This window comes from Leptonychotes weddellii, chromosome 8 (assembly GCF_054177405.1).
Source record: "Leptonychotes weddellii isolate Sample4059 chromosome 8, ASM5417740v2, whole genome shotgun sequence".
Taxonomy (NCBI): domain Eukaryota; kingdom Metazoa; phylum Chordata; class Mammalia; order Carnivora; family Phocidae; genus Leptonychotes; species Leptonychotes weddellii.
The window spans coordinates 7,716,951-7,727,659 of NC_138376.1; positions in this window are offsets into that span (position 1 = coordinate 7,716,951).

The following is a 10,709-nucleotide window of genomic DNA, read 5'->3' on the forward strand; positions in this document are numbered from 1 at the left end:
TTTCTTCCTGGTTCAGTTTTGGTAGTTGATACATCTCTAGGAATGCATCCATATCTTCCAGGTTATCTAATTTGCTGGCATAGAGTTGCTCATAATATGTTCTTATAATTGTTTGTATTTCTTTGGTGTTGGTTGTGATCTCTCCTCTTTCATTCATGATTTTGTTGATTTGGGTCATTTCTCTTTTCTTTTTGATAAGTCTGGCCAGGGGTTTATCAATCTTGTTAATTCTTGATGTCTTGGTTTATTTTGTTACTACTTCTACAAAATGGTTTTTGGTTATACATATTCAAATATGCCTCCTTTTTCTTAACCAGCTTCTGGGGTTTCCAGTCTTTTCTAAATTCACTGAAGTGCAGTTCACCTATCTTACTTTCAGCTGTACAACAGAGTGATTTTACAATTATATACTTTACATAATGCCCACCACAGTAAGTCCAGTTACCCTCAGTCACCACACGATGTTATTACAGTCTTATTGGCTATGTTCCCTATGTTGCACTGTTCATCCCTGTGACTTACTGACTTTATAACTAGAAGTCTGTAACTCTTAATCCCCCTCACCTACTTTGCCCAGCCGCCCCCCACCCCGGGGCAATCACCAGTTTGTTCTCTGTATTTAAGAGTCTGGTTTTTCTTTTTTTTTATTGTTTATTTGTCGTTCTTTAGATTTCACATATAAGTGAAATCATATGGTATTCGTCTTTCACGGTCTTACTTACTTCGCTTAGCATTATGCTCTCTAGATCCACCCATGTTGTTGGAAATGGGAAGATCTTATTTTTTTTATGGCTAAGTAATATTCCATTACATGTATACCACCTCTTCTTTCTCCACTCATCTATTGATGGACACTTAGGTTGCTCCTCTATATTGGTTATTGTAAATAATGCTTCAGTAAACATAGAGGTGCACATCTTTTCAAATTAATGTTTTTATTTTCTTCAGATAAATACCCAGTAATGTGATTACTAGATCATATGATAGCTCTATTTTTAATTGTTTGAGGAACCTCCATACTATTTTCCACATTGGCTGCACCAATTCACAATCCCACCAACAGTGCACGAAGGTTCCCTTTTCTCCATATTCTCACCAACACTTGTTATTTCTTGTCTTTTTGACACTAGCTATTCTGACTGGTGTGAAAAGAGATCTCACTGTGGCTTTTAATTTGCATTTCCCTGATGATGAGTGATGTTGAGAATCTTTCCAAGTATCTGTTGGTCATCTGCGTGTCTTCTTTGGGAAAATGTCTATTCAGGTCCTCTGCCCATTTTTTTAATTGAACTTTGGTTTTTTTGGTGATGACTTGAGGAGTTCTTTACATATTTTAGATATTAATTTGGGGTTTCCAGTCTTGATTAAGAAGGTTTCCCAAAGATCTGAATGATCTATTTCTGAATCTACTCTGTTCCAAGGGTCTATTTGTCAGTTGGTAGGCCAATAATGTCTTGATTATAGTGACTTTATAATATTCCTATATTTCATACTTTTCTTAGCTTCAATAGGGTATTTATCAATATAAAACTTTATGATCATTTTATACAATTTTTAAAAGCCCATGTAGCTATTCTATTTTTGAACTGTGGGAAACATATATTATGTATATTTTTATGGTTTTATTACTTAAGGGAATAATTCCTCCATTTCTTAGAACTCATTGCTTAGAGAAAAGCTTTCAGTTTCTACATTTATCTCACATCCAGCCATCTCCCTGTATAGCTTATTAATTCTACTAGAGCGGCTGTTCTGTTTCTAATTTAGTCTCACGTTTGGGGGTGTATACACAGTCATCTCAGCAACAAGAAAATGTTTTTTTTAATCTCTTCCATTCCAGTAAATAGATCAGCAATATAATTTGTTGTCTTCTTGCATTTCCTATAACATTAAAGACAATGATAAATAAAATGCTGGTCATAGGCATTCTAATCTAGATACTTATTTAATTATATTTCACCATATAAAAAAAGCTGTTGTGGGGTGCCTGGGTGGCTCAGTCGTTAAGCATCTGCCTTCGAATCAGGTCATGATCCCAGGGTCCTGGGATCAAGCCCTGCATCGGGCTCCCTGCTCGGCGGGAGGCCTGCTTCTCCCTCTCCTACTCCCCCTGCTTGTGTTCCCTCTCTCGCTGTGTCTCTCTCTGTCAAATTAATTAATTAATTAATTAATTTTAAAAAATAAAGCTGTTGTTAGTTTTTTACGAATAGTCTTTATTATGCCTAGTTTCCTTCTATTCCTCCTTAAGAGTTTTATTAGGACTACTACTGAAGTCTACTAAATGTCTTCTCAGCAATGACTAATATGATCATGTTACTTTTCTTTTAAATTTTGATATAGTGGATTCGGTAGCTGGATTTTCTCATATTGAAACAAATTTATATCCTGCAATAATACCATCTTGACCATATTATATTGTCTTATACTGGTATTAAAGGTATGCTGGCTTCATACAGTGAATTGGGGAGGTACTTATCTTTTTCTATGATCTGGAAATGTTTAAATAAAAGTGTAATTATCTGACTTTTTTTTTTTAAGATTTTATTTATTTGAGAGAGAGCATGCTCGTGCACACGCAAGAGAGAGAGAGCGTGCATGAACAGGGGGAGCAGCAGAGGAAGAAGCAGACTTCCCACTGGGCAGGGAGCCCGACCACAACCACACAGGGCTCTATTCCAGGACCATGGAATCATGACCAGAGCAGATGCTTAACCAACTGAGCCACCCAGGCGCCCCTAATTATCTGACTCTTAAAGACAGAATGACCAGACGAGGCATGAGAGACGATGGACTCTGAAAAACAAACTGAGGGTTCTAGAGGGCGGGGGGTGGGAGGATGGGTTAGCCTGGTGATGGGTATTAAAGAGGGCACGTTCTGCATGGAGCACTGGGTGCTATGCACAAACAATGAATCATGGAACACTACATCAAAAACTACTGATGTAATGTATGGTGATTAACATAACAATAAAAAATTTAAAAAAAAAAGACAGAATGACCATAAAACTTCTCATTCAAACCAGGACACTCTGAGAATGAAAGAAGATGCTAATAAACTATTAAAATCAAGGGGCGCCTGGGTGGCTCAGTCGTTAAGCGTCTGCCTTCGGCTCAGGCCCTGATCCCAGGGTCCTGGGATCGAGCCCTGCATCGGGCTCATTGGGCTCCCTGCTAGGCGGGAAGCCTGCTTCTCCCTCTCCCACTCCCCGTGCTTGGGTTCCCTCTCGCTATGTCTCTCTCCATCAAATAAATAAATAAAATATTTTTAAAAAAAGGGCGCCTGGGTGGCTCAGTTGGTTAAGCGACTGCCTTCGGCTCAGGTCATGATCCTGGAGTCCCGGGATCGAGTCCCGCATCGGGCTCCCTGCTCAGCAAGGAGTCTGCTTCTCCCTCTCCCGCTCCCCCCTCTTGTGCTCTCTCTCTCTCTCAAATAAATAAATAAAATCTTTAAAAAAAAATTTTTTTTTTAAAAATTAAAATCAAATAACTTTTAAAATATATAGTGGTTGACAAAATAGTTGATTTGTGGACAAATATATTGGTGGACTGACAGAATGGTTCAATTCAGAAATTGTTTTCAGAAATAAAACTTTAAATAAATACAATAACATGTTTGTATTCATTAAAACAATTTTTAAAGTTCTTTATATTGGTTTATTTTATTTGTTTTTAAAGATATTTTTTATTTATCTATTTGACAGAGAGATAGCACAAGTAGGCAGAGTGGCAGGCAGAGGGAGAGGGAGAAGCAGGCTCTCCGCTGAGCAGGGAGCCCAATGCGGGGCTTGATCCCAGGACCCTGGGATCATGACCTGAGCTGAAGGCAGCTGCTTAACCAACTGAGCCACCCAGGTGCCCCTATATTGGTTTATTTTAATATTAAAAATATGGCAAGGGAAATTATTCTTGGTGCATATTCAAGTACTTAATCAGTTTGTTACTAATACTGAGTCATTGCTATTTTTATGAAAGATGTTATATTTTCAATATAATCTTATTTTTTATTTTTTAATAAAAATTCCTGCACTGTTCTTCAAAGGTATATTTCATAGTTAATACCTTTGAAATTATTGAACCCTTCAATAGACTCTTTTCTGTAGACCATAATATTTTTAATTGAGAGATACTTTCTCTTCAGTGCCCAAATACCAGTAAGCTCAGAGAAAATTCTACTGCATGGAGTATATTCTTAATTTTTATTTTTATATTGAGACATGTAAATATTTGAGCCAAAGTATTTTAAAAGATACTGTATTTTTTTTTGTTTTTAATATCTTTCTTGGAGAAATACTTATACAAAAAAAGTCATCAAATGAATTCTATTTATGATTCTTCTTACTGTTTCATCAAAGTTAGGTACCTTGAAATCACAGACTTTCTAAAATTCAATCTATTTTGAATTCTTGAGGAAAACACAAGTGTATCCTACTAAAAATAGTATTTCTATCAAAAGAATCTTCCCTCAAGTCCAGATATTCTAAGTGCAGCTATAAAATTTCAAAATTAAACCCTGTATACTGTATTTGAATTCTTATCATTTACATTGTTCAGTTCCTACCTTATAAGGATAAATTCTAGTACCTTCCTGTTTGCAAGCTTTGTTTTCCATAACTGCAATTTGTAAAACTTCAAAACCTGAATATTTATTTTGCTTGCTCTGTTAACTAATACTTTGATTAAAAATTTCTAACTGATCTCAAACAAAATACAAATTTAGAGGACTCCTTTGCAAAAAAAATGGTCAATACTATCAATTAGCACTGATTTACAAAGCAGTCTTAAAAGACTCAAAATATTTGTAAAATCTGATTGATGATGAGATGAAAGGACAGAAAACACATGCTGCATGCCAAAGGACTTTTCATATTGGACATCAGCTTCATCACAAAAATGTTGTAGTTCACCAACTTAGTGTATGTAGAAAAATATTTGTAAAATTTGGCTGTTATTTCTATTTTCATTGCAGTTTGTTTGAAAGAAATGCAATTATATACACACATTTCTGTTCCATGGATTTCCTTCTTTTTAAAGATTTCATTTATTTATTTTGTGAGAAAGAGGGAGAGAGAGAGCACAAGCAGGGGGAGAGGGGTAGAGTGTGAGGAAGAAGAAGACGACTCCCGGCTGAGCAGGGAGCCCAACCCTGGGCTCTTTCCCAGGACCCTGAGATCATGACCCGAGCAGAAGGCAGACGCTTAACCAACTGAGCCACCCAGGGGCCCAGATAAGATCAGTCCATTTTTTTTTTTTAAGATTTTATTTATTCCACGGATTTCTTATTCTAGTAATTCCATTGTGTATAATTTGACATTGTGCCCCACCAAAATCCTTATTTGTGTTCTCACTGAAAAAGCATTTTTCTCATTTTCAGCACTTGCCAGGGGCTGAATGTGAATATGGGGGTTGGCTCCAGAGGGGTGCCAGGCAGTTTCTGCAGGGGGTGACTAGAAGTGTTCTAAAACTGAATGACAGTGATATCTGTACGACTGCACAAGTTTACCAAAAGTCTTCCAACTGTGCACTTAAAATGGGTAAAACTTCTGGTACATAAATTTTACCTTGTACAGCTGTTAAAAATATAAATTTCCGGGGCGCCTGGGTGGCTCAGACAGTTAAGCGTCTGCCTTTGGCTCAGGTCATGATCCCAGGGTCCTGGGATCGAGCCCCGCATCGGGCTCCCTGCTCTGCGGGAAGCCTGCTTCTCCCTCCCCCACTCCCCCTGCTTGTGTTCCCTCTCTCGCTGTGTCTCTCTCTGTCAAATAAATAAATAAAATCTTAAAAGAAAAAAAAAAGATTCTCTCTCTCCCTCTGCCCCTTCCCCTCCCTCCCTTTCTTAAAAAAAAAAAAATATATATATATATAAATTTCATTTTTTGATGGTAAACTTTTAAAACAAATTTAAATAGAATTCACAGTAATATTAAATATTTAAACTTCAGGGGAATGATTTTTCTAAAAGCTTTTCTGAATTATATGAAAATAATTACACCATTCAGGTAAAAAATTTAATTGATTTTCTTTTTGAAGCATGTGGTAACATTTATATGAAACTAACATAATCTGTGTGTTAACTCATCTTCTGTTAATGGAGCCAACAGATCAATAGCAACGACGTCACTTTTTATGTGTGCATAAGCAAACTTAAAGTCAAAAATGTGTGAAAACAGGGGCGCCTGGGTGGCTCAGTCGGTTAAGCGACTGCCTTCGGCTCAGGTCATGATCCTGGAGTCCCGGGATCGAGTCCCGCATCGGGCTCCCTGCTCGGCAGGGAGCCTGCTTCTCCCTCTGACCCTCCCCCCTCTCATGTGCTTTCTCTCTCTCTCATTCTCTCTCTCAAATAAATAAATAAAATCTTAAAAAAAAAAAATGTGTGAAAACAGATTTAGAAGAGCCATTTGATCTAAATGAAAAGTCATGCTTCACAGAATAAAATTTAATGGCACCTTCTGCAGCTGCAGATGTTAAATCATGATCTTTGGGCAAAGCATTCTTAAAATAATTACAAATTTTTAAAGTAGATATGGATGTTGCTTCAGTAAATATGTGACTTACATATTCATCACTTTTTTTTTTAGATTTTATTTATTTGAGAGAGAGTGAGTGAGCAAGAGAGAGAGAAGGAGCAGGAGGAGGGGAAGAGGGAGAAGCAGACCCCCACTGAGCAGGGAGCAGGGCACAGGACTCCATCCCAGGACCCTGAGATCATGACCTGAGCCAAAGTCAGACAGTTAACTGACTGAGCCACCCAGGCGCCCCTCATTACCATCTTAAGAAACAGAAATTCAGTACTCAATTTTTCATGAAACTTTGCACCTCTTTAGCTCATTTTCTGCAAAAGGGGATTATTCCAAAGTCAATTTTAAAGTTATTAAACAATTAGTTTTTGATTTGCACCACAAAAAAATAACAAAACCACTGCACCTAGAACATTCAGGCTTCCCACACTTTGCATTGAAGTCAGCCTGGCAGCTTCGTGTTTTTTGCAGGCCACGGTGTGGGATGGAGAGGAGATGGTACAACCATCTGGTACACCTGGGAGCAGGACTAGCAGCACTGAGTACCTGTCCCATGACCAGCAGGCCTGGGAGGAGTTAGTGGTCCTTAGCCACCAATGTAGGAACATGTTTCATTTTATTAGCAAGCAATCTACATGCTGTCCTTTAAAGGGGGTGCAAGCTAACTTGCATTTGGAGAGAATTGGGGGGGAAATACAGGGTTATAGTTAAGCACATGTTAAAATCATAAAGTCCAGAACCAACATCAAATGGGACAGGACAACAGGAACAAACTGAGACTTCTAATGATCTGTTTGAATCTTCTACATGAGTCGATATTGGTCATTTACATTTTAGTTACAAATTGTCTGTTTCTTCTATATTTTCAAATGTATTTCTATAGAGTTTTGCACGGTTTTCCTATATATTTCTTATAATTCTTTTGCACTCTCCTGCCACTGTGGTTGTGTCTGTTTCCTCAATCATAATCTTGAATATTTTTACTTTTCCCAATTTTTTGTCTTATTTAGCCTTTATGCTTTTTTTTTCTATTCTAGTAATTCTAACTTTTAACTTAATTAGTACCTTTTTTTTCTTTTTGAGGGAAGCAGGTGTTCCATTAATCTTTTCTTCATGAATAAAATATATATTATATATGTAACATATATTACATATATATATATTTACTGCTTTACGTTTTCCTTTGAGTAAAGTTTTGGGTATATACTATGCCCTAAAAATCGGGGTACAAAGTATAATTTTTACTGCTTTCTAAAGAATGTACTATTTTTTTTTTTTAAAGATTTTATTTATTTATTTGACAGAGAGAGACACAGCGAGAGAGAGAGCACAAGCAGGGGGAGTGGGAGAGGGAGAAGCAGGCTTCCCGCCGAGCAGGGAGCCCGATGCGGGGCTCGATCTCAGGACCCTGGGATCATGACCCGAGCTGAAGGCAGACGCTTAACGACTGAGCCACCCAGGCGCCCCGGTACTATTTCTTTTTAATCTACTCTTGATCAAAGGTTTATCTGGGAGAGCATTTCTTAGTTTCAAGCGGTATTTTGGGAGGTCATATTTTTATTATTGATTTCCAATTTAATTGGAATATATAATTAGGAAATGTGATCTTAAAAATCTCTACTTTTTATATTTGGTATGGTTTTGCTTTGCTTTTGTCCAAGTGGGTTGATAATTCTATTCTAGTAATTGGGGTTTGGAAAAATCTCACATCTCCAAAGAAATAAACACTCTCTGAAAGGTGCCTTGACAACGTGACCTGGTGAGCTGTCCTGCTCACCTAAAGGTTCAGTCCCAGTAACAATGGTTGTGTCCCAGTGGCCCACTGCAAAAGAATTCGGACTTGCAAATCTGGAAGCATTACTCTTCTTTTTTTTTTTTTTTAAAGGTTTTTTTATTTATTCATTTGAGACACAGAGATACAGAGAAAGAGAGAGAATATGAGCAGGGGGAGAAGCAGAGGGAGGGGGAGAAGCAGGCCCCCCGCTGAGCAGGGAGCCTGATACGGGGCTCGATCCCGGGACCCTGGGATTATGACCTGAGCCGAAGGCAGACGCCCAACCAACTGAGCCACCCAGGGGCCCCAGCATTACTCTTCTAAGTAGAAAACAAGACAATTAATTATTTTTAACAGCCGATGATTATATCACCTTGGAATTTAATCAAAACTAACCAAAGGCATGCAGTACTCCTGGATGGTACCCAGCAAACACGTAGTTCAAGTTTTCATTTTCCAACCTGGCATCTCAGTTCCTCCTCGGCATTCATAGGCACCAGTAGACATCAGGTAAACCTGCTGCCCACCTACAAATCCAAGAGAAAAACATATTCTTGCATGTCTAGAGTGTCTCAGCATGATTCACTGAAACCTTGAGGTGCCAGGGGCTAGAAGTATTTTTAAATGTAAGCAACTGCTAAGACAGGTAGTCCCACCAAGGCTTTGAAGAGTCTATGCTCACATCAGATCAGCCCTGGTGATCTAAGACTCACACAATGAGCACATTTAGTAGAGGAAATCTTGTTTAAAATCACCAAGGAAATTCCAAACTCTTAGCAAAGAATTAGCGGATATTTCAACAAATATACACTTGGAGATGGGGTGTTGTGTTTTTTGTTTTTTTTTTTACAGTTTCTCCTAAAAGTTCATAAAGTGGAAGCTTCCTCAGGTCTGGCCAGTTGGGGGAAGAAACAGATGATAGTGTTGAGCATTTACTGTGTGCCAGGCAAGGTACTTGGTACTATTTTGTATCTGTTACCTCATATCTTCACAGAAGTCATTAGAGAGAAATATCTAAGTTTAATCACATTTTTAAATGTTTAGTAGCTGATATATCAGAAAAGGCTCATTAAAATATAGATTGGGCTATAAAACTGTTTCATGATATAGACCATTTAGGGTTAAATTATGACTCCTAAGTCAGATAGAATCCCCTAAAACTTCTAAGATCTTAGTTTGTGATCCCAGGAAACTTTTGTTTTGAACACAGACCAACAGACCCACCCATTTACTGTGAAGTAATTGTTACATAAAATTAATTAAGTAGTGACTCACTGAATCAAATGACCTTTCGAGATCCAATCCCACCTCAACGACTTTTTTATTTGTCACAAAATTCAAAGTAGCATATAACCCGCTTACCTTTTCAGATTCACCTTCTGCCCCCTTTTCACTTTGCATCTAAGTACCAGCCATACGAAACTATTTTCAGGCACTCCAAATTTCTCCTTCACAAATTCCCCTGGTTCTCCACATACCCATGCCATTCCCTCCCCACCTTCTTCACCTGATAAGCAGCTCCTCGTGCCCCAAAATGTCACTCAAGGTGACCCACCCTCTCCACTTGACTTCCCTCCTCCCCCATCAGGCTCAATGGATGGCCTCCTCCAGTCTTCCATCTTTAGTAGAGGGTTCTCACCCTGAATGAAGGCACTCATTCAGCAAACATGTATTAAGGTCCTATTACCTACCAGGTTCGTTAGAGGTGCTGGCAATAGAACAATGAATAGAACATAACACTTCACGTGGCATTAGGAGAAGTCAGTCATGTCTACCAGGCAGTGGGTGCCACGTGGCCCCAGGGAGGCAGCTTTTCGAGCCCCGCCCTGCAGAACAGGGAAGAGTCTGGGCAGAAGTGTGGGAAGCTGACAGAGAGGACGCTGGGGAAAAGGAACGGCATGAGCAAACAGGGAGAGATGGATAGCAGATAAGCTCTGCTTGTGGCCAAAAACATTTGGCTAGCCAAGGCATGCCATTAAAAAAGAAAAGAAAAGAAAAACTACTCTTTTATAGACTTTTTCAGGCTATACTAAAAGCAGATGATCTTCACAGAAAGTCACCTCTAACATTATTCCTCATTGTTATTCATATCCAGTGCTTTCTTAATTCCAATGAGGCTCATTAGTAATACGTTAAAACTTCCAGATTTTATCTGAAGACCAAAAGGTGCTTTTATGACTGCCCCATAAGCATTCATGACTGAAGATAAATAGTTCAGCCGTGTGAGACATTGACACAGCAAACCAAGAAACAGGGTAAGGAAGGAAGACTCCTTCCCCTCCTCATGTAAAGGGGAGAGAGAGCAAATCAAGACAAATGATAGAAACTTTGGGGTAAGGCTCCTCGACCATCCTACTGGCGTTAGGGGGCCCCTGTCAAGCAACTTCCTTCTTTTTTTTTTTAATGTTTTTAATATTTTG